Raw genomic sequence first — 24,275 nt, forward strand, 5'->3', positions numbered from 1 at the left:
GGGGGTGTAGCATTGACGTACATATCTCAGGACTGGCCTTATGCACGCGTATTCGGGAAACGAGATAATCACAAGATCTAGAAACGATATAGAGCTCAACTAGATTTACATTAGATATCGACTAGATGTGACTTGGATATCTAAGTCATAACTTGTCAAAATCGTTCAAGAGGGCCTCCAGAATCGCGGAAACGTCAAATTTGACATATCTATCTTACAAATATCTTTAAATTATCCATATCGTAACTTGTTGAGGTCTAGTAGAGATCTAATACATTTTCAGAATCGAGCCGATGCTCTAGTTTCCTAGGGTAGCGGTGCCGTCATATAGCGGCCGTCTCCATACAAATACTACGACATCCATATTTAGCCGTATTATTTAGGAGACGGTCGCTATATGACGGCACCGCTATCCTAGGAAAACCGATCTTTAGGCACTGGTCCCACCGCGAGCTAGTAAGCTATGAGCTATCGGCTATGAACACGAACAAAAGATAAGCACTCCCGTGTAAATAAATTTATAGCTCACCGCTGGGCGAGTAACTATAAATATCGCCGTGTCTCTTTTATTTACACGGGAGTGCTTATCTTTTGTTCATGTTTATAGCCGATAGCTCATAGCTTACTAGCTCGCGGTGGGAGTGGGACCAGTGCCTTACGGGCAATATGAATGGGGCCAGCACAGCGGTGTGACATCGCTACAACGCGATTGGTTGATGAGTTCGCATCACGCGCGCGATTGGTCGCAACTAGTTGCGTTAAGGCCCCTGTACACAAAGGGCCAGCGTGGGCCAGTCCGGGGGACGCATTTATGCGTTAGAGGGAGCAAGTGATATTGCTATCTCATTCTACCACATGGATGCGTCCCTTGGACTGGCCGGCGCTGGCCCATTGTGTACAGGGGCCTTTAGGCTGCACGATTGGGTCGAATTCGTGACTGACACCTACGGTTGCGAAATCGAAAGGCGCTTTATCGGGAAACAATATCAATTTTTCGGGATTTTGAGACTTAATTCGGGAAAAAAAATACATTCATATTAAAGTGATTAAAAACAACGATATTTTACATTATTGGCACTACGTCAGCTCGCTCGCTCGGCGACAGTTCGGAACTTGAAATTATTGTTTTATAACGTGAAGCTAATTTTCGAGACAAGTTTCACTTTGTCGGGAATCGGGAACACATGCTAAATATCGGGAGAATCCCGCCAAATCCCGACCACCTGGCAACCCTAGTGACACCGCTGAACTAGTACCATTTAGTGCCCGTGAGGCCCGTCCTTAGATATAATACGTCAATGGGGCGTAGCTTGATCCTGCTAAAGGACCCCGCAGCAAATTGGGAAAAAGTGGTTTCAGTTAAATCTCACGAAATTTTAGTATGATGTTAATTTGGCTCTCCTGATTATTTTTTTGTATGGGCACAATTCTCTCAGAAGTATACTTTCAGAAATAATCAAGTATATATTTTTCTATTTACGCGACATGTGTTCTAAAATCGATATATTGTTATGACACGCACTGACAGTTATTGACGTTATAAGGTGCAGCCAACAACTGTCAAGAGAAGGAATTACGTAAATAATGGTTAACAAACACATATTTTGTATGAAACAATTATATTGATTATTTCTGAAAGTATACTTCTGAGAGAGTTGTGCCCATACAAAAAAATAATCAGGAGAGCCGAATTAACATCATACTAAAATTTCGTGAGATTTAACTGAAACCACTTTTTCCCTATGTTTGCTGCGGGGTCCTTTCTAATCTGTAGCGTTTAGATGTTTCCATCTCGCTTATATTTGTATTGATACAAGAGATATGTTGTCGGAGATTAGGAGATGCTATTTCACTGACGTAAATAAAGAATGGTGGATAATATCCGTAACGCGATGAAAACGTCACTTTTGACACTGACACATCTAATCCATATCGTTTCTAGATCTATTAATTGACGTATGGTAAAGTTCGAATCGGGCAGTATGTTTTCAACTCAATCGAACGAGAATGGATAGATCAAGAAAAGTCGGCACAGAAGACCTACCGCGAACCACGTTCGACGTGTTGCTTCTCTGTCGCACTTGTAAATTTGCACGTAAGTGTGGCAGGGAGGCAACACATTGAACGTGGTTCGCGATAGGCCCTCAGATTTTAACAGCACAGGTTGCCAGTGTTATTTATAGGTACGTCATAATTTCATAGAAGTTTGTCGTTTAAAGTTTGTCGCTGGGCGAGCTCGCTCCATCGTAGGCCACGTCTACGCCTCGGCTAGTCTGTGGCCATGAGTAAACCCATGCATAATAAAAAAAAAAAAAAAAAATAGGTAACATCGGCACTGTATGCTGTCAAAATCTCTACAGACTTTTCTTGGTATTAACTCTACAAATATTGTTTGCTTGGTAATTGTAAAAAGCAAGCTTGTAAAATGAAGACCAAGGCGGCCCAGAGCCAAGTTTGTGTAAATTTTTTATGATACCAAAACTAGATTTATCTTTTTGGACGCCAATGATCGATATATCCGCACCGCAAGTCCAACGTCAAAGACGGATTAATCGGTCACAGACCACAGAGCAACATAGACCTACGTGCATACGCATAAAGTTCAATTTCAGTTTTGACACTTCGGTGACGTGGCGTCCCCGTTACAGCTTTTATGTTTAACACGGCGTCGAAAAAGTTAACGAGTTTTCTCTAAAATCGGGTTTAATTTGAAAAAAAAAACTCGTTCTGTCAATAAAAAAAATGTGGTAACTATGTATGGGATGCATATACTGCGTTTAAACTTTGAGTAACAGTACTTAGAGATTTTTTGAAAGTAATGCCGATATAATATCTACAAATATTCGCAGTGAAGCTAAATAAAAGTGTGTTAAAATTGGATTTCAATAGGACTTCTAAAACGGAGATTACAGAGACAAATTTCAGATCCCTGAAATCAGTCCTCGTTTTTGAAGTCCGACTTTAACCTTCAATACATGTTCGACCGCGAAAGCTCTCTTGCTAAATGAGCTGTCATGGACAGGCTAAGTGCCTGACATTGACTACAAATTCGAATTTTGCAGTCAACATGTGACCTGATATTGATATGCAATATGTGCAACATTGTGCAGATGTATTATCTAACTATACTCTGTATCTTTAGGTATTTAAATAAAAGTAAACACAATCTACCCTCAAATGACTCCTTAAGCCAGTTGAGGGTAGATGTAAACATTACATGATCAAATAGTGTAGGTTAAAGCACAGAATAAATAATAGTACTACCGTACAGAAAGGAAACTTCCTACAAAACCGAAGTTTGACAGCGGTTCAGGGTCGAATCATGCTATCCCTTTCTAATATATGACACTATCCCTTTCGGCTATTTAGGGTTGTCAAAATTCAAGTGATTATCTTATCTGTGGTCGTGCACGCAGAAGGAAGTCAAGTGGTGCCAACCCTAATAATTGCTCGGAGCAATGCTGAGCCGAGCGGAGCCGAGTTTGACCGATCTCAGGAGTTTCGCACCCCTGGTTAAAGTCAGGTCGTTCAGTGACTGACCCAGGCGGTTTTGTATTTGGTTGGTTAACCAATAACTACCCGAAAATGTACAAATTGATTGTTTACTTTTTTTTTTAAATACCTAAAGATAAAGACTATAAGGACAAATCAAGTTATTTATTATTATTTCATCATATCGCCTGACTGCCACCGCCTCGGCCACCAGTGGATGAGGTCACTTTTTCTTTAGTGTATGATATCTATTTCAGTTTATGTTATCTGTTGGTGATCTTTAAATAAATAAATCAAAAGGTGTACCGTAAAACGGGGTGAGTAGGTTTCGCGGGGAGAGTTGGGTTATGAATGGGGAGAGAAGGTTTGAGAGGGGGGTGAGAAGGGATTTTAAGGCTACTGCTACAAAAATAATGTATTCCAATTTAAAATGGGGCTATAGTAATACGCATAATAAAAAAAAATCGATCCAACAATCTTCCAAAATCACCTTTGTATGAAAAACCCTCTCACCCCAAATACGAGGCACTACGAGGTGAGGTGGGTTTTCCTCTTTATCGTCAAAGTTATGAAATGGAACTACCCAAAATAAAATACAAACTAAAATACAAACGTCCGAACCACTTAGGTATTATATACACCATCCAGTTTTCACATGTAAAAATTAAATTTTATCGAGGTTTGAAAGTCAAACTTCACCCAACTCACCCCATTTTACGGTATTATAAAATAATATCAGTGCCAAGTTTATAAAGCAATAAAACCACTTCATGTTGAACTCGGGTTTGAAGCCTTTCAACACATGTTCAGAGCCGCAAAAGCTCTCTTGGTAAATGAGCTGTCATTGACTGGCTAACATCAGCTAACAGCCTGACACTGACTAAGTGGATTCGAAGTTTAAATATCGCATCATGACTTGATGTTGATTTGATATGAAGGAGCCGAGAGCCGGATGCACCGAGACTAATATCAAATTAATTTACAATCACGTAGATCCTTAAAATTCGATTGCTTTCTACGTTCTTCATTTAAATACCAACTTTGTACTCGTAATGAACCTAAATAAACATTAGGAAAAATAAGATAAGTGACGTTATCTATGAAAAGGGACCTTATTGTCGATGGCGCTTACTTCCATTATTAACGATGGTTCGAAAAATTCAATGCCGCGCGACGCTGTGCGGATGCACCGAGACTAATATCAAATTAATTTACAATCACGTAGGTTCTTAAAATTCAATTGCTTTCTACGTTCTTCATTTAAATACCAACTTTGTACTCGTAATGAACCTAAATAAACATTAGGAAAAATAAGATAAGTGACGTTATCTATGAAAAGGGACCTTATTGTCGATATGGCTAATCGATATGGATAAGGCCCCATATATGTTTCAGATGGAACAGAGACAAGTTTATAAAGCAATAAAACCACTTCATTTTGAACTCGGGTTTCAAGCCTTTCATAACATGCTCGAAGCCGCAAAAGCTCTCTTGGTATATGAGCTGTCATCGACAGGCTAACAGCTAACAGCGTGACACTGACTAAGTGGATTCGAAGTTTAAATATCGCATCATGACTTGATGTTGATTTGATATAAAAGAAGCCGAGAGCCGGATGCACTGAGACTAATATCAAATTCCTATGAAGTATTTGAACAACTTAAATTATTTTCAGAAAATATTTTAATTTGTTTTTATCAAGTAGAAACACTACCTACTATATGAAAAATGAAAAATGAAAAACTATATAAATTATAAACTGAAATGCACTTCTTACTGAAACATTGTGGCGCCCCCTGGCCATCCCTAAGCCACAAGCCTTCGGTAAGAAGTGCATATACTTGGAAAATTTGACCTATGCCGCTGTGGCCCGGTGGCCGAGTGGTTCAGGCACCTGCCGCGATAGCAAAGGACGCTGGTTCAGCGAGTGCAGATAGGGTTGCTAGATCGAAAGGCGCTATTATCGGGAAACAATATCAAGTTTTCGGGATTTTGGGACTTAAGTCGGAAAAAAAAACATTGAAATTAAATAATAAAATTGTATTAAAAACAACGATATTTTACATTATTGGCACTAATGGCACTACGTCAGCTCGCTCGCTCGACGACAGTTCGGAACTTAAAATTATTGTTTTATAACGTGAAGCTGTTTTTCGGGACATTTTTCACTTTGTCGGGAATCGGGAACACATGCTAAAAATCGGGAGAATCCCGCCAAATCCCGACCATCTGGCAACCCTAAGTGCAGAGGTTGTGCAATAAAGAGGATTTGTCAATTGTATTGTATGGTATTAAGATGAATGAGATCAATAATACATTTTCTCAAACATGCAATGAAATATTGATGTTATGTTCCTTATAATAGGCTGCGAAGTATGACGTTTCAGGTGCGGCTAGGACAAAAGGTCGTTAATGGAATTTCATACACATCTTGCAGGCCTAGGCCGGCAAAGTCCTCTTTTTTAATTTTCATTTTACAGATATTTGTGACACAGCATCGTGGCATTCATCCATTAAAAAAAACTAGAGGCAGTATTTGCTTTATGGTTCGTAATGACACTCTGCCACTACGCCTATAAAAAAAAACAAAAAACAATGTTTGCTATAATTTGCAGTTTTATTTGTATAAAATCAACATGAACTTAATAAATAATACATTCTATAATTTTATAATTTTTGATTATAAATTTAACTACACAAATAAAAACATTTAAAATATTTCATCTAAACGTTAGCGGTAAAAAGGTCTACTCAAACACGCGTAGTTATATTTTTTAAATTGTTATGGAGGTAAAGTTGAAAAATATTCATTCTGTTTTATTGGATTTATGGTGCGTTGTTGATATTTTGACTTTAATATGAGTTCCGACGAAATAATGAAATTAATATTAATTATAATCGTAGGTGTTGGAATTGGCAGCGTAAGCAGAATTGATTTTAAATAACATGCTCCCTCTGCCGCCAAGTCAAAGATGAAGTATGTATATGGTTGCTTATGGCAATTTTATTATTTGACAAACTAAGAAAAATGGCTTACAGTTTATTAGTACAGTTTTGTGGCATATTTTAAATGAATGTAACTACAAATTCGTCAACACTGTGGAAATTATACGTATTTACTCCATGCATAAAGCAACGATGTATGTGAAACATGATATCAACATGAAAGACTATGTAAACTTATGTGACGAAAACGACAGTCAGACGGATACAAGGCGAAAAAATCAAAGATACATGAAAATATACGGGTAGTAAAAATACACGACTCGTGTAAAACATACGAGTGATAATGATATAGGTACGTGTTGGTTATATTTTGGGTGTAGTTTACTTTTAGTTTTTTCTATAAATAAAACTTGGGTTTCGTGGATTTTTTATTTTATTTATTTCATTGCATGTTTGAGAAAAGCACTATACATACCTCGGCGGGAAATGGGGTTGCCCGCGCTCAGACCTATCGGCCTCGCTTCGCTCGGCCGTCTATATGTCTTCGGCCGGCAACCCCTTTCGTCCCGGCCTCTGTAGTAATGTACTATTAATGGCCAGGGTGACATAAATAACATTTCACACCTACCTTCAAAAAAGTTAATATATTTTTGATACCCATAAATAATGTCAATACGACCGATACGCAATAGTGTTGACGTCTAACCCGTTGAGCGCTACCTTAATCCTTGGCCGTCTAATCCTGCCGCTGCCGCTGACAGCTCGATTAAGCCAGGTGGGGGTTAACTGATAACGTAGTGTAAAACCTTTGTGGTGCAAGCACTGTTTATTCACTCACTATAACTGAGTTTAACTTCACTTATTATAAACAATGTAGGTAAAAGTCTTGAAAGTCGATTTTAACATACTTCTAATATTGCTAATACAATCAGATGATATAACAGAAACAGGCCAAGTGCGAGTCGGACTTGCGCACGAAGGCTTCCGGATCATTTACGCAAAAAACGGCAAAATAATCGCGTTTATTGTATTGGAGCCCCACTTGAATATTTATTATATTCTGTTTTTAGTATTTGTTGTTACAGCGGCAACAGAAATACATCATATATATGTGAAAATTTCAACTGCCTAGCTATCACGGTTCATGAGATACAGCCTGGTGACAGGCAGATGGACAACGGAGTCTTAGTAATAGGGTCCCGTTTTTAAACCCTTTGAGTACGGAACCCTAAAAAGCTGGTACCAAGTACTTATTATTAAAACATTTACAGAGAGACACACATAATACATGAAGACAGAGGCAACAAAAGGCGGTCTTATTTTCTTCTTCCTGGCGATATCCCGGCATTTTGCCACGGCTCACATAGGAGCCTGGAGTCCGCTTGACAACTAATCCCATGATTTGACGTAGGCACTAGTTTTTACGAAAGCGACTGCCATCTGACCTTCCAACCCAGAGGGGAAACTAGGCCTTATTGGGATTAGTCCGGTTTCCTCACAATGTTTTCCTTCACCGAAAAGCGACTAGTAAATATCAAATGATATTTCGTACATAAGTTCCGAAAAACTCATTGGTACGAGCCGTGGTTTGAACCCGCGACCTCCGGATTGCAAGTCGCACGCTCTTACCGCTAGGCCACCAGCGCTTTCTAGGCAGTCTTATCGCTAAAGTGTTATAACACTTATAATAGTTATTTGTTTCACAAGGGGGCAAAGTTGTTGTTTAACCCTGAAGGGTTCTGCATGGGCCTGAAGGCCTCGAGTCAATTATACCCGAGCAGGCGAAAAGTTCGAAAAGAGGAATCTTGAGCGTTGCGAGGGTTACAAGACACGAGGGTTAAACAAATTTTGCTACCGTATGAAACAAAATTTTTCACCATACATACCAACGCGCAACGCGAGGAAAACACGAACTGTAGAACATCAGTAATCGAATCCAAATTAACTCTATTAAATATTTATCATTAAAAAACATCATTTAAAAGTCACTTCCACCAGCCAACATGAAGAAATAACTCAAATTTGCATCATAAATATCAAAATATTTTGTCACTCTTGTGGATAAAATGCAACGTTCTCATCACACCATCTTTTTAAGAATAAAACCTTCACGAGCTAATGTAGTGAAAACATTGATGAAAGGTACCCATGTTTCATAAACTAAAAAGTAAAAACCAACTCGTTTAACACACATCAAGATTCAAGCCGCCGGCACAGTTTTTATTCATCATCGACGGTAAGCACGTTCCATAATCGACCTGCCAGCGCCACGCGCAAAACTTTGATTAAAACCAAACCAATCAAGTAAACTGTACCTGGCCCAACATAACATTCCCGCCCACCAAAATAACATTCCCGCGCACCAAAATATTGGAACACCAAAACAGGGTTGAAGGTATATTGGTCGCTCTCATGTGAATCCGCAGATGGGTGGAGCGTTTTCGTGTTGAAGAGTATTTTTCCAATTATTACAAGGGTTTTTTAATTAAAGTTTTGACTGGTGACATGTGAGTTCAGGTATTAATTGCTGTTTTAAGGAATTTGACAGCGACGTGTCGTAACTCGTACCTTGTTTGAAGTTTAAACAGCGCTGATAAGCGCTGGTGGCCTAGCGGTAAGAGCGTGCGACTTGCAATCCGGAGCTCGCGGGTTCAAACCCAGGCTCGTACCAATGAGTTTTTCTCAACTTATGTACGAAATATCATTTGATATTTACTAGTCGCTTTTCGGTGAAGGAGAACATCGTGAGGAAACCGGACTAATCCCAATAAGGCCTAGTTTCTCCTCTGGCTTGGTAGGTCATATGGCAGTCGCTTTCGTAAAAACTAGTGCCTACATCAAATCATGGGATTAGTTGTCAAGCGGACCCCAGGCTCCTATGTGAGCCGTGGCAAAAATGCCGGGATAACGCGAGGAAGAAGAAGAAGAAGAAACTGAAGTTTAAACAGCAAAACGTAATTCAAGACCAAAAGAAGTAAGACAATGTTGCCATTGCGATAATTTGTTTGTAAAATAGTAAATTCATTTTGATAAATAATCACGCTAAGATAATTTACTTTATTAGTAATTTTACTCCTACGATAAAAAGTGGCAACATTGTCTTACTTTTTTGGTCTTGAATTACGTTTTGCAGTATAGGGAGCGAGGCGAACCTGAAAACCGTATCTAGTGAAAAGCGTCTAAGAACAGAGGACCCGTCTAGCGGGTTGGCGTGACAGTATTCACTGTTTTAATATTGAAAATTTGGAAAACCAACTATTTTTAATAGAGATGCAACGGATAGTTGTTTGGCCGGATACCGGATACCGGATATCCGGCCTGGATAGTGGCCGAATATCCGGTATCCGGCCGCCAGATATTCGGCCGGCGAAACTATACCTACATTTCGGTTTTTCAGGTGCGCATTCTGCAGGTTTGACCTGTTTCCTAGTAAACGTTCGGGCGGACTCATTTCTAGGTTCGAAATGAGTGCGCGTGCAAGTCAGTAGAATGATTAAATTATTTTAAAATAATAATCAAGTACGATTATGACCGTGTCTGTTTCTTAAATCCAATTTGTTTACTCCGAAATCAAGCAATGGCCGGATAGGCCGGATACCGGATAGTAACCGGATATCCGGTGCATCTCTAATTTTTAACTAATCACAAATCACAATAGATGGTGTTGGCGTTACGATTGCCAAAGTTACAGGTATATAAAGCGGCCAACAGCGAGTCCGACTCGCCCATGAAGGGTTCCGTAGCAGCAAGTAACATAATAAAATTGCGGTTTACGATTTATGACGTATTAAAAAAAACTACTTACTAGATCACAGGAGGACACACATTTTACAAACTATTCAGTTTAGAAAAAAAAAATTATAAACCTCAATATCATTTTTGAGGACCTACATAGATAGGTACCACACACGTATGGGTTTGATGAAAAAAAATTGAGTTTCAGTTCTAAGTATGGAGAAAACCCCAAAAATTCATTGTTTTTTTTACCAAGTTTCAACAGTATAATTTTTATAGTTTCGGAAAAAAGTGGCTGTGACATACGGACGGACAGACAGACAAACAGACATGACGAATCCATAAGGGTTCCGTTTTTTGCCATTTGGCTATGGAACCCTAAAAATGACAGCTAAGATGCGGCTACAAACAATGATAGCGAACCTCTTACTATAAGATGAATTATCCTTATTATTCGCATGTCTCTAACGTAACCAATAATAAAGACTCCGGAGGCGTGTTGTAGCAGGCTGCGTAGCGCGTAGCACGTGCTACGGCGTAGCTACGATGTGTTGTATAAATGGAACATTTTCGATAGGGTACTGCAGTGATTATAGATTTATTTACTTGGTATTCGTGTATATTATTGACTAATTGAGTAGATTATTTGAAATTGATTTAACGGTAGGTGTAGACCCATTGACATTTTCAACAGAACTTTTTATGAAGTACCTAATATTTCGCTGAAGGCACGCATGGTCACGTTTCGCCTATTTTCAATAACTTTAAAATTAAAATTCAAAAAGTGACCCTATAAGGGTAACGTTTACTTCTACCGAGCAACGATATCGTCAGAATACTAACACATGTAGAAAATATTAATTTACAGTACATCTAGTGCTCCATTACGAAACCCTGTGTTATAATAAGCACATTACGTATCTACGTCGAAAATTTAAAGGGTTGTACTGTAATATTGTACAATATACGTGCGAATAGGTAACTTCGCACTTGTATCGTAAATAACTATTTCATTGTAATGTTTAGTCACCGCAGAGGCTTTTTTCGTGGCACAACTGCAGTCACGCGCGGCAATTAGTACCACGTGCGTCCATCACACACACACAATCATACGTCACATGAGACCGTTCAAAAATGTACTCTATGTAGGTAGAATAAGATATAAAATAAATGTAGGAAACATAGACGACACGCGCGGTTATCATGCGTCATATAATTGTACCTATGTCACATGAGAAGATCTTTCAAAAATGTACTCTATGTAGCTAGAATAAGGTATAAAATAGATGTAGTTATCTTAAGTGACTCGCGGTCATCATGCGTCACATAATTGTATCTATGTCACACGAGAAGATCTTTCAAAAATGTACTCTATGTAGCTAAAATAAGGTACAAAATAGATGTAGTTATCTTAAGTGACTCGCGGTCATCATGCGTCACATAATTGTACCTATGTCACATGAGAAGATCGTTCAAAATTGTACTCTATGTAGCTAGAGTAAGGTATAAAATAGATGTAGTTATCTCAAGTGACTCGCGGTCATCAAGCGTCACATAATTGTACCTATGTCACATGAGAAGATCTTTCAAAAATGTACTCTATGTAGCTAAAATAAGGTACAAAATAGATGTAGTTATCTTAAGTGACTCGCGGCCATCATGCGTCACATAATTGTACCTATGTCACACGAGAAGATCTTTCAAAAATGTACTTTATGTAGCTAGAATAAGGTATAAAATAGATGTAGTTATCTTAAGTGACTCGCGGTCATCTTGCGTCACATAATTGTACCTATGTCACATGAGAAGATCTTTCAAAAATGTACTCTATGTAGCTAAAATAAGGTACAAAATAGATGTAGTTATCTTAAGTGACTCGCGGCCATCATGCGTCACATAATTGTACCTATGTCACACGAGAAGATCTTTCAAAAATGTACTTTATGTAGCTAGAATAAGGTATAAAATAGATGTAGTTATCTTAAGTGACTCGCGGTCATCTTGCGTCACATAATTGTACCTATGTCACATGAGAAGATCTTTCAAAAATGTACTCTATGTAGCTAAAATAAGGTACAAAATAGATGTAGTTATCTTAAGTGACTCACGGCCATCATGCGTCACATAATTGTACCTATGTCACACGAGAAGATCTTTCAAAAATGTACTTTATGTAGCTAGAATAAGGTATAAAATAGATGTAGTTATCTTAAGTGACTCGCGGCCATCATGCGTCACATAATTGTACCTATGTCACATGAGAAGATCTTTCAAAAATGTACTTTATGTAGCTAGAGTAAGGTATAAAATAGATGTAGTTATCTTAAGTGACTCGCGGTCATCATGGGTCACATAATTGTACCTATGTCACATGAGAAGATCTTTCAAAATTGTACTCTATGTAGCTAGAATAAGGTATAAAATAGATGTAGTTATCTTAAGCGACGTGCGGTCATCACGCGTCACATAATTGTATGTCACATGAGATCATCGTTGGAATGTGTACTTTATTCCGCTGTAATAAAGTACACAGTTAAGTGTTTTCGAATATATACTAGCGACCTGCCCCGGCTTCCACAAAACCTTAACAAATTTTACACCTAAACCTTCCTCAAGAATCACTCTATTGATAGGTGAAAACCGCATGAAAATCCGTTCAGTAGTTTTTGAGTTTATCGTGAACATAATACATACACACAAACATACTTTGTTTTATAAGGTGTAGCACAGAATAAATAATAGTACTAGGTACAGAAGACTCACTCTCTAACAAAACGCGTCTGTTACGATCAGGACAGATATGGCCGCTAGGTGGCGACAGCGCCACGCGCGGCTTATGGTTAGAAACCAAAATTGGTGTGGAACGGATGTACTTGTAGCTACCTGTTGCAAAGCGACGAAATCGCGGAGTGAGCCACGCCTAGCGATAAAATACTAGTTTATCCACAGCGGCCTAACTCCAAACCAATCAGATTAATAATCAAAATCGCAGCCCGCATCCGTCGCCTTCTAATAAATAAGTGCTCGGCTGCGGCTGACAGGGGCACAGATGGTGCCCCCATCCCCCCACCCCCCGTACGGGGGCAGGGGCAAAGGATTAGGGGGAAAGGTGTTCGCTATTAATAACTTTCAGTTTTTCGAGCGATGTTGGTTAGCGTTGTTTGTAAAATGGGGTTTTTTAGGGGTATTGTGTTTTTTATATGAATCCCTGTTGCGTACTGATATTATAAACTAGCGACCTGCCCCGGCTTCGTACGGGTTAACAAATACGCCTAAACCTTCCTCAAGAATCACTCTATAGATAGGTGAAAACCGCATGAAAATTCGTTCCGTCGTTTTTGAGTTTATCGCGAATGAGATAGACGCGGCGGGAGACTTATTGCTCGATTCCAACTTTAAGATACGTCAATTAATAGATCTAGAAACGATATGGATTAGATGTGTCAGTGTCAAACGTGACGTTTTTTTGAGGAAATGTCACATTTGGCACTGACATATCTAATCCATATCGTTTCTAGATCTATTAATTGACGTATCTTAAAGTTCGAATCCGGCCGAAAGTCGAATTGAATCCGTTTTCAAAGTAGTTTTTACATAATTTCCATTATTTTTACATTGTTTTTTCTGACCCCATTCTTCGTCAACAGAGCCTCGGCTTAAAAAAAACATAAAAATGCACATTAGCCCCGGGCTAAACGCTATAATATTATACGATTTCCTAAATGAAAATCCATATAACAGCCAGTCGGTGGCACATGGTGGCCTGCACGGATATATAAAGTTTGGAACAGACAACAAGAAAATTAAGACGAAAGAGGAGCTGAGTTTTAAATATTTTAGGTAAATATACCCGTCTCGCTAACGGAAGCGGCTCCTAAAAGTAATAGTGCGATTAAGGACAAGGCAGAATATCCTGTGAAAATCGAGGTTTCGTACTCGACTGTTTCCTCCTCCAAAACTTAACCAATCGTAACCAAATTTTGAAAAGATTATGAAATTATCTGTGTCGGACCGTTTAGCTTTTTTGGCTAATTGATATCAGTTTTGAATACTACGCGTCTCATTGCGGCATAGCCAATTAGGCCCTTTTGGCCATTTTTGATGGGCTCTACCGCCTTAAAAACAAAAATATCAAAAAAAGCAAAACGGTCCGACACAGATATTGACAATATTAATCTGTGTTGAAAAAATCATTGCTCTAGCATCAAAACCCACGGAGGAAACAGTCGAATACGTTTGTATGGAGAAATGACCACTCCTGTTGGTTCTTAATGGTAGTATACAGATTTCTAATGTAATTAACCTTTGTGATCTTTATTTGAACTGTGTCTCAATCAAGTAGGTCACCTGCAATAATATGTTACACAACGAAGCCCTCAAAAATATCTGACACGATCTTATTTCTACAATCATAAGAGCGTGTCACATATTATTGCGGTCATTGAGAGAACCCAAACGAACAGATGTAGAGAGAAGAGGCTTTTTTCATCTGACGGATAGATTCATAAAAATAGTTAAAAAGACAAGCGTTTAGACAAGAAACTATTAGTAAGTCTATATGCGATTTACAAAGAGACCTGTTTGTATTGCTCTTAAGTACGTTTTAGTAAAACGCCGTCACATCCAGCGCCCCAAACTCGCAGTTGGCATTCATTAAAATTTGCCAAACCCGCGCGCCCGTCCGCCACACCTGACGCCCCGGGCGCCGGCCCACAAACAACCCCCCCGCCCCTGACACCATCCATTGCTACCCCAACTCCTACACGCACCGAAAGGTTGGTTATAAAACCGGCAGTGGAATTGAAACTCAGCGATCGAACGGGCAAGTTGAAGTACGATTGTCGTGGTAGACGCCTGATGTATTGGAACGCGAACTATTGTTATTTAGAGTGCGTACTATCCATTGCTGCGTCAACACCTGACACGCACTGATGATTATTTATAAAACCGGCAATGGAATTGACATGCAGCGATTAAACGCGCAAGTTAAAAAGTACAAGGCACGTGGTAGACGGTTGATATATTCGAACAAAGTATTGTTACTTACATCGCTATCCATTGCCGGTCCAACCACAGACACTCATCAACATGACATTATAAACAAGCAATGGAAATGCAACGTAGCGATAGAACGAACAAGTTGAAAAAGTATAAATGTCATGGTAAACGGCTGATGTATGGATTGGGAATTGGGAACTATTGTTACTTGTTGATACCTTGATTGTACCTTCTTTAGTCGCTGCAACTATCATCTGCAAAGGTGCTGTGACCAATGATGATGATGAGAGAATGTACCGATTTCTTAAGAGCCCTTCAACGTGCACACTAGCGCCACAGCTAAATAATCGGGATTATTTAAATTTTACGAAATATATTGAAAAAAAAAACCGGGCAAGTGCGAGTCTGACTCGCGCACGAAGGGTTCCGTACCATAAAGCAAAAAAAAAAAACAAAAAAAAACGGTCACCCATCCAAGTACTGACCCCTCCCGACGTTGCATAACTTTGGTCAAAAATCACGTTTGTTGTATGGGAGCTCCATTTAAATCTTTATTTTATTCTGTTTTTAGTATTTGTTGTTATAGCGGCAACAGAAATACATCATCTGTGAAAATTTCAACTGTCTAGCTATCACGGTTCGTGAGATACAGCCTGGTGACAGACGGACGGACGGACGGGCGGACGGACAGCGAAGTCTTAGTAATAGGGTCCCGTTTTACCCTTTGGGTACGGAACCCTAAAAAGGCGGCCGCTACGGACTGTATTGTGTATTTAAGTACCTTTTGAATACATCAAACTAGTTTTTATGTTGCTGGATTCGTCAATCTATGCGTCCAAAGTTAAAACGGCCGTTTTTGTTTTGAGTTCCTAGATCGACGAAACCAGCAACACAAAAACTAGTTTGATGTATTCGAAAGGTACTTAAATACACAATACAGTCCGTAGCGGCCCCCTTTTTTCAATATCTTTCGTTAAATGTAAATAATCACGATTATTTAGCTGTGGCGCTAGTGTGCACGTTGAAGGGCTCTTAACGTAAAACTAGAGATATTTAGAGTCAAGAGGATCTGAGGTCTGAGGTCGTGGGTTCAAATCCTGGCTCGTACCAATGAGTTTTTCGGAACTTATGTACGGAATATCATTTGATATTTACCACTAGCTTTTCGGTGAAGGAAAACATCGTGAGGAAACCTCCATACATCCGCAAAGAAATTCAGAGGTGTATGTGAAGTCACACGGCGCGATTCGGGAAATGAAATAGAGATGCACTAGATAAGATATAGTAAAGATATGTGACGTTCCACGGCAAAAGGTACCATTGCCCCGACTGAATATTGGAGCGGCGTTAATAATAAGCGTAAGCGCCAGCCACCGTAAGGTACCTTTTTCCGTGGAACGTCACATATCTTTACTATTTCATATCTAGTGAATGTCTAACGGCGCGATATCTTAAAGTTCGAATCGCGCCGACAGATTAATAAATAGTTACTGGTGAAGTCCCCAACCCGCATTGGCCAGCGTGGGGATTATTAAACCCTCTCGTGCTTGAGAGGAGGCCTGTGCCCAGCAGTGGGACGTATATAGGCTAAATTATTTATATCTGTTTGTGATAATTGAACCATAATTAATTTAGTGTTCAATATTAACACTTCATTTTGAACTAGTCGGCAATTATGAGCAAGCTTTGTGTAACTGTAATATAAAATGTGTTTTATGCAACTGCAGTGCAGTGTAAAGTATGGCGCAGCGGTTATTGACTAAGTTCGGTAGGCGCGTTTGGTGCAGTTTACTAGTACACTACAGAGCAATTTAAATAGGTAACTTTCTGAATATTCCATGTACCTTAGTGTTGGTAGGAACTCGGGTCCACGGAGTCAGAATTTAAAGAACTCGGCTCGTTTTTACAAGACTCGGCGCTTAAAAAAATGTTCTGGGTCTTTTAAGTCCCGAGTCGATTCTTTTGTTGTCTTTTTTAAGAACAACTCGCTAGGACTCGACACTCGAGTCTCCGAATAGACTACGTCAACAATTTTATAGGTATTTCCCAAATAACAGTAAAGAAATTAGGCGTTATTGTATGATTTGTTTACCTAATTCACAAATATAACATAAAGACAATTAATGCGTTTTGATTTTTTTTGTAAAATAAATCTCTTATAGTTCTCTAAAAAGGACTCAAGTTTCTACAAAAGACTCGGGTTTCTAACAAATTGAAAAGAACTCGAGTTTAGACTTAATTATAAGTCTCAAAAACCGGGCAAGTACGAGTCGGACTTGCGCACGAAGGGTTCCGTACCATAATGCAAAAAAAAAAAACAAAAAAAATCGGTCACCCATCCAAGTAGGTACTGACCACTCCCGACGTTGCTTAACTTTGGTCAAAAATCACGTTTGTTGTATGGGAGCCCCATTTAAATCTTTATTTTATTCTGTTTTTAGTATTTGTTGTTACAGCGCGAACAGAAATACATCATCTGTGAAAATTTCAACTGTCTACCTATCACGGTTCGTGAGATACAGCCTGGTGACAGACAGACGGACAGACGGACAGACGGACGGACAGCGAAGTCTTAGTAATAGGGTCCCGTTTTACCCTTTGGGTACGGAACCCTAAAACCTGTCTAGAGTCAGACCAAGAATAGTCTGCAGCGGGCTTGATAGCCCACGCAGTGAAAGTGTTGTTTTAAACGTCAAACTTCTATGAAATTATGACGTATAAACAGTGGCGTGCAGTGGAGATAAGACTTAAATCGGGCTCTAGAAGAGTCATTCTTGAAGGAATGTAACGCAAACTATAAAAATCGGCAACTTTTTTTTTGGTCATTTTGTATGGACTGCCTACCCTAGTGCCTACCTTTTTTTGTATGCACTGCACGCCACTGCGTATAAATGACACTTGCACTGCGTGGGCTATCAAATCCGCTGCAGACTTTTTTTGGTCCGACTCTAGTCAGGTTTACATTTGTAAATGATCATTTAAATATAATCATTTTGTGTATGTTACAGCTGGTTTTTATCCCGTCTACCCATTTCTGCCCCGTATTCGGTACATTCAATAATGTCCTGGCCACAGGTGCCGCTTCTCACAGCCATGCTAATATCTCCTGCCACAAACATACATACATACAGCAGGCTCATCTGTCAATGCATGCTACTAACTAGACTCAGAGGATCTATATCTGAATCCCTAAAGTATTTTCTCCTATCTTTGCATTCCCTAATATTGTTTGTCATAATGATCAGTTGTCCTAACACTAAATACCCTAATATTGGTTTCCCTAATTATTGATTACTTATCCTAATGTTATTGAGCATATTTTCTTTTTTGCGAGGGTCGCAGTTCTAACCCTAACCTAACCTAATTTGTGGCAGCAAGTTCTAAAACCTAACCATTTTTCAGAACCTTACATTATGGAATATAATCGTTATGACAATTGATCGTTAGGGCATGTGCCCATTAGGACAAACCAGTTAGGGCAAGTGACTTTAGGACAAACGTTGTTAGGGATTCAGAATGACACCCAGACTCAGATGGGTCTCCGGCCTTTATTAGGTAGGTAGTTTATAAAGTTTTATCCAGACGAGACAATTTTTCGCCAATCTGATGAAACTCTCCGATCGAACAGGGCCGTGCGGACGCAAATACCAATTTCATTCCCCGATCACATCAGTAAGTGCGGACACAATGCCAATTTTCATAGTAGAATGCAAATTGGTGATTTAATTTGTGTACGTGTGGAGGCTAGATGAGATTGTCCAATTATTTTCCTGAACAAATCGACTGATTTCGTCAGTCCCGTCTGGATACCCCTTAAAGATGGGCTTTACGGTCACTAAGAATGTCGCCGGTACAGGCTGTACTGTACAGCGGTGTCACGGACACGAATTCGAGCCAATCGTGCAGTCTAAAGCCTCCTCCACACCACACTCGTGCGCGAATCGCGGCGCGAAGCCGCGAACGTGAGTGTGGCGTCGATTTTCGCAGACAGCGAAATCGACTCCACACTCGCGTTCGCGGCTTCGCCCGCGCTTCACGCGTATAGTCTGGAGGGGGCTTAACGCCACAACGCGATTGGTGGATGAGTTCACACCACGCGCGCGATTGGTCGCAACTGTTGCGTTAGACTGCACTATTGGCTCAAATTCGTGATTGACACCGCTGAACTAGCACCATTATTAGTGCCCGTAAGGTTTATATATAAGTATATTATATACTGTACAATTATTGTACCTCCGAAGAGCCGCGGTTTGCCAACCCTTGTGAATAAAGGAATACATAACTAGATTTTATCCGCACTGTGTTCCCGCGTCCACTGTGCGTAGTTTAAGGAACACATGTTCGCTCCCGCGCGTAAGGGCGGGATTCGAACCCGCACTCAGATCTGAAGGTACTTGTGTTTGTAACGATGAGGAGGTGGGAGCTGAACAGATGCTTAGAGCTTTTCGAGATTGCTTTCGCATAGCTGGTGACATTGCCAGTTTTTAGATGCTGTTGAAAGCACGCAACGTAGTCTTAATTTAAAACATATTATAAGTATTCTTCAATTCAATCAATCGCGACATACGAAGTAAGGGGGTGGGGGTGGGGGGGGATGGTAAAAAATTATGAATGATCATCGTAGGGGAGGGGGGTCTCAGGAGCGTATTTTGAAATTTGTCGCCCGGAGTCAATACGTTTCGCCGCCCCACATGTCAAAAATGTTTCAAAAATTAGCCAAAAACGTTATAACGTGATTTATTTTATTTTATTTTATGTTTTGATGTTCGGTTCTAATTCTTATTATTATTCTATAAAACGATCATCATACGACAAGTAGTACAAGCTGAAATGTATGTATATTTTACCTCTCTCTCTCTCTGGTTAGGGTAATTAATTGCGTGTTTATGACAAATATTTGTTCCTAAAAGTATGAGAAGTGACGCACCGCCAGATGATACCGACTTACACCCAATAAAATGGACGATTGGGGTGACTATGACAGAGGCGTGGAATATTCCACATTTATTAAGCCCTTGAATGTATGATTTTTAGACCGGAGTGACATATGGGACAAGTAACTGATTTCAGATAGTGAAAAACTACTGTTAAGCCAGTAGTAATATTTACGTAGGTCGTGTCGTATTTTTATCTTAAATTTCCTCTATGTTGCCTAAAAACGCGTGTAACTTTCTAAAAACACCAATAAGAGTCGTGTGTCCCAAAAGCTGGACACGTAGGTGTAATCCTTACACAAACACTACGAACGGGTTACACACGGCATAAAGTATGAGAAACGACGCACCGCCAGATGATACCGGCTTACACCCAATAAAGTGGAAGATTGGGGCGACTATGACACAAGCGGGAAATTCTCAGCTCGGTCACAAATGTCGATTAGAAATGTAGATTCCCTTAAATTAGCAATATCTACAGGAAAGACGCGTATGAGTAAAGAATAATATAAAATGTGTATGACTAAATTTTGTGTAAGGTAACATACGTTTTTAGTTGATTGCGTTAGTTTACATACAGGATGTTTTTTAAGTCACCTGCAAAAATTTATGAGGTGAATATATGAATCATACTGAGCAACTTTTACGGTGAAACCAACCCCCAAATCGCGAAAAAAATGTACTCTCCCAGACAAAATATCTATTTTTTACACTATTACGGGGTTGGTAACATAGTAAAAGTTGCTCTTTATGACCTAAATATTCAGCCAAATTGTAAATGATTGCAGGCCCCTGTTTCACCAACGTGACAGGTGCGACGAATTGTAAAATCACTGTTGCTGACGTCACAGGCATCCATGAACTACGGTTACCGCTTACCATCGGACGGGCCGTATTCCTGTTTGCCACCATCATTGTATTATTAAAAAAACTTTATAATATCGGAAAAATACAGATATTTCTCTTGCTAAGTTTATAACAATTGTCACAAGAAACACTACAATTGTCACGAAATTCCGACATATAACTCATTACCTGTCAAGAATTACCTACAATTCTTCTAAATCTTTGACAATTGTCAGAAACTTCGCAGGAGAAATATCTGTTTTTGTCCGATATAATAAAGTTTTTTTAAATAATACAATGATGGTGGCATACAGGAATACGGCCCGCCCGATGGTAAGTGGTAATCGTAGCCCATGGATGCCTGTGACGTCAGCAATAGTGATTTTACAATTCGTCGCACCTGTCACCGATGTGAAATTGGGGCCGGTGACTAATAAAACATCCTGTAGGTATACGTATTTGGAGCAGACCTGACAAGGTAACTAAATGTGCTTTTTCAATCAAAAGGGCACTTTTTGTCTGTTGTCAAAAAGGCGCTATTTCTATATAGCTTCAAATTGAAATCAACCTTATCAACAACCGACAATGTGGTACCTTTTGGTTGAAAACGTCACAAATATCCAGGAAACAAGATTTCTAAATTCAATAAAATGGGACAGCAAATCTAATCATACAAACTCAGACTGAATGGGTTAAATTACATTGCCTTTTTGAAATGGATACTTCTTACAATGCATTCTCGTATACGGTCATTTACGAAACACAAAATAATTTTATTTCTAATAAGTAAAGTAAAGTAAACGGTATGGAGAAACGGCCGCAGTGTGTATCGTCGTAAGATATAATATAATATATATAAGCCTACATTCGTCTCACTGCTGGGCACAGGCCTCCTCTAAAGCATGAGAGGGTTTGGGCTATAGTCCCCATGCTGGCCCAAATGCGGGTTGGGGACTTCACAATACACCTTTAAACTTTGCGGATGTATATATACCTATGCAGGTTTCCTCGCGATGTTTTCCTTCACCGAAAAGCTAGTGGTGAATATCAAATGATATTCCGTAATACATACCTAAGTTCCGTAAAAGCTCATTGGTACGAGCCAGGATTTAAACCCGCGACCGCCAGATTGAAAGTCGGACGTCAGATCCACTCGGCCACCACCGCTTCTTACCCATGTCCCATTAACAATCAATTTCTTTTCACCACACCAGCTCGGAAAGAATTACTTTGCACTTCAAAAACGAATAGCAAAGTTGCATTTTATCCACATGTGAGGCAAAGTAATTAAATGCAAATTTTGAGTTGTTTTCGTATGTTTGCTGGTAGAATTGACTTTTAAATGATGATTTTGGATGATAAATATTTAATAACATTCATTTGGATTTGATTTGGTTTGATTTTGTTTGATATTTTACATTTAATATTTGCTTCGGGTTGGTGTGGTGAAAAATTTTGTGTTTCACTCGGGGGCAAATTTTGTTTAACCCTCGTGCTTTGAAACCCTCGCAACGCTCAAGATTCCATTTTTCGAACCACTCGCTACGCTCGTGGTTCAATTTTGGAATCTTTCGCTTGCTCGGGTATCAATATTAGCACGAGCGGTTAAACAACAACTTTGCCCCCTTGTAAAACAAATAACTATTAATATATTAACTAATTAAGTATTAGAAATATAGTATATTGTAATTGTACGGGTGGCGTCTTCCCGTAGGCAGCCCTTTCGGAAATCAATTCAACTCGCGTCAGCTGCGGCATTAATAAAGTGGCACCCGGTGCTCATTTCAATTTCTTTTATACAGCTTCGTAAGTATAGGTACGTATAAGTATAGTTTACTAGGTAATAAAGGGTAGATTTGCATTATTTATCTATATTATATAAAAATCAATCCATATTTCTCTTGGTCACGGCTGTCACGGCATCACGCGTGAACGGCTGAACCAATTTCGCTAATTCCATTTTTGTTGTGTTTGGAGAAGGTTCTTATGAAAGAAAAAATTAAGAAAGTGCCAAAAAAATGATAGATATACATATATATACATATAAAACTAGATGACCCGGCATTTCACCTATACCGGGTGTGGCCTGTAATACGAGCAAAAAATTTAACTGTAGGCTGTACTCCTCATACTGACCAACATTTGTTCAGCAACTTTTAAAAATAGCTTGTGGTTTGATTTTTATTACACTTTAAAGTTTATTCTAAGACGCAATGCATTACGAATTTTGTTATGTTTAAGGCATGACAAGTTGACAAGCAACGTCAATCACAAATGATATGGCGTGGCGATGGCGTCCATTGAAGATAAGATAATATTTATTTTGTATGAAAAATAGGAAGTCTAAATACTTCATAATTTTTAAAAGTTGTTGAACAAAAGCGTCACCGTTTGAGGAGTAGGTACATTCCATGTTTTAATTATTTGCTCGTCTTACAGGCCACACCCGGTATATATATATAGGTGAAATGCCAGGTCATCTAGTTTTTATATATAGAATAGAACAACTTTGATGCCAAAAATAAATATAAATCAAGAAAGAAAAATCTTAGCTTAGAAGGTAAGCACTCATTTCAATTTATTTTATAAAGTTAGTAGAACATATAGCTATAGTATACCGGGTAATGAAGGAAAATCATGGTAAAAACTAGCAATGTGAGAAATATACATTTACGTTTCTAAATAGGAACGCCCGCTGTTAATTAAACACGAAGTTATTGATCATAATTTCTCGCGTAGCGTACGTTTCATTAACCTGCGATCCGCAAACCGCCTACGCCGTTATGCCACAGAATAAATAATAGTACTAGGTACAGAAGACTCACTCTCTAACAAAACGCATCTGTTACGATCAGCACATATGGCCGCTAGGTGGCGACAGCGCCACGCGCGGTTTATCGCAAACCCCAAAATTGGGGTGGAACGGATGTCCTTTTAGCTACCTGTGAGCGACGCCTGGTTATATGCATTAACTTCGCCTATCGGCCGCATAGCTCCTAAGGCCCAGCCATACAAAAGAAAAACCCAAAATATGCCACTGAAATTTGAACCTATAGTGCAGGTAATAGAGTTGATATTTAATTGTTTGAAAATTTAACGATACAAAAGAAATGTAAGTCTGTTCCAATTGGATATGATTTAAATTTCATCGAACTGAAGAGGTACAATAGGTAGGACCTTGGGCCTTAGGAGGAATATCGGCAGGAGAGTTGCGGTGAATGATTACATACACAGCTACACAGAGTGGGTACTAATTAGAGATGCACCGGATATTCGGTTACTATCCGGTATGCGGCCTATCCGGCCGGATACCGGATAGTGCAA

At 39.3% G+C, this 24,275-nt stretch overlaps 1 protein-coding gene across 1 annotated transcript in view; it reads left to right on the forward strand.

Moving 5' to 3' along the window:
- LOC134673910 (protein CBFA2T3) overlaps window positions 1–24,275 on the forward strand; it is a 114,019-nt gene that overhangs the window by 14,489 nt on the left and 75,255 nt on the right. The gene's annotated exons all lie outside the window — the stretch shown is intronic.

This window comes from Cydia fagiglandana, chromosome 19 (assembly GCF_963556715.1).
Source record: "Cydia fagiglandana chromosome 19, ilCydFagi1.1, whole genome shotgun sequence".
NCBI classification, from domain to species: Eukaryota; Metazoa; Arthropoda; class Insecta; order Lepidoptera; family Tortricidae; genus Cydia; species Cydia fagiglandana.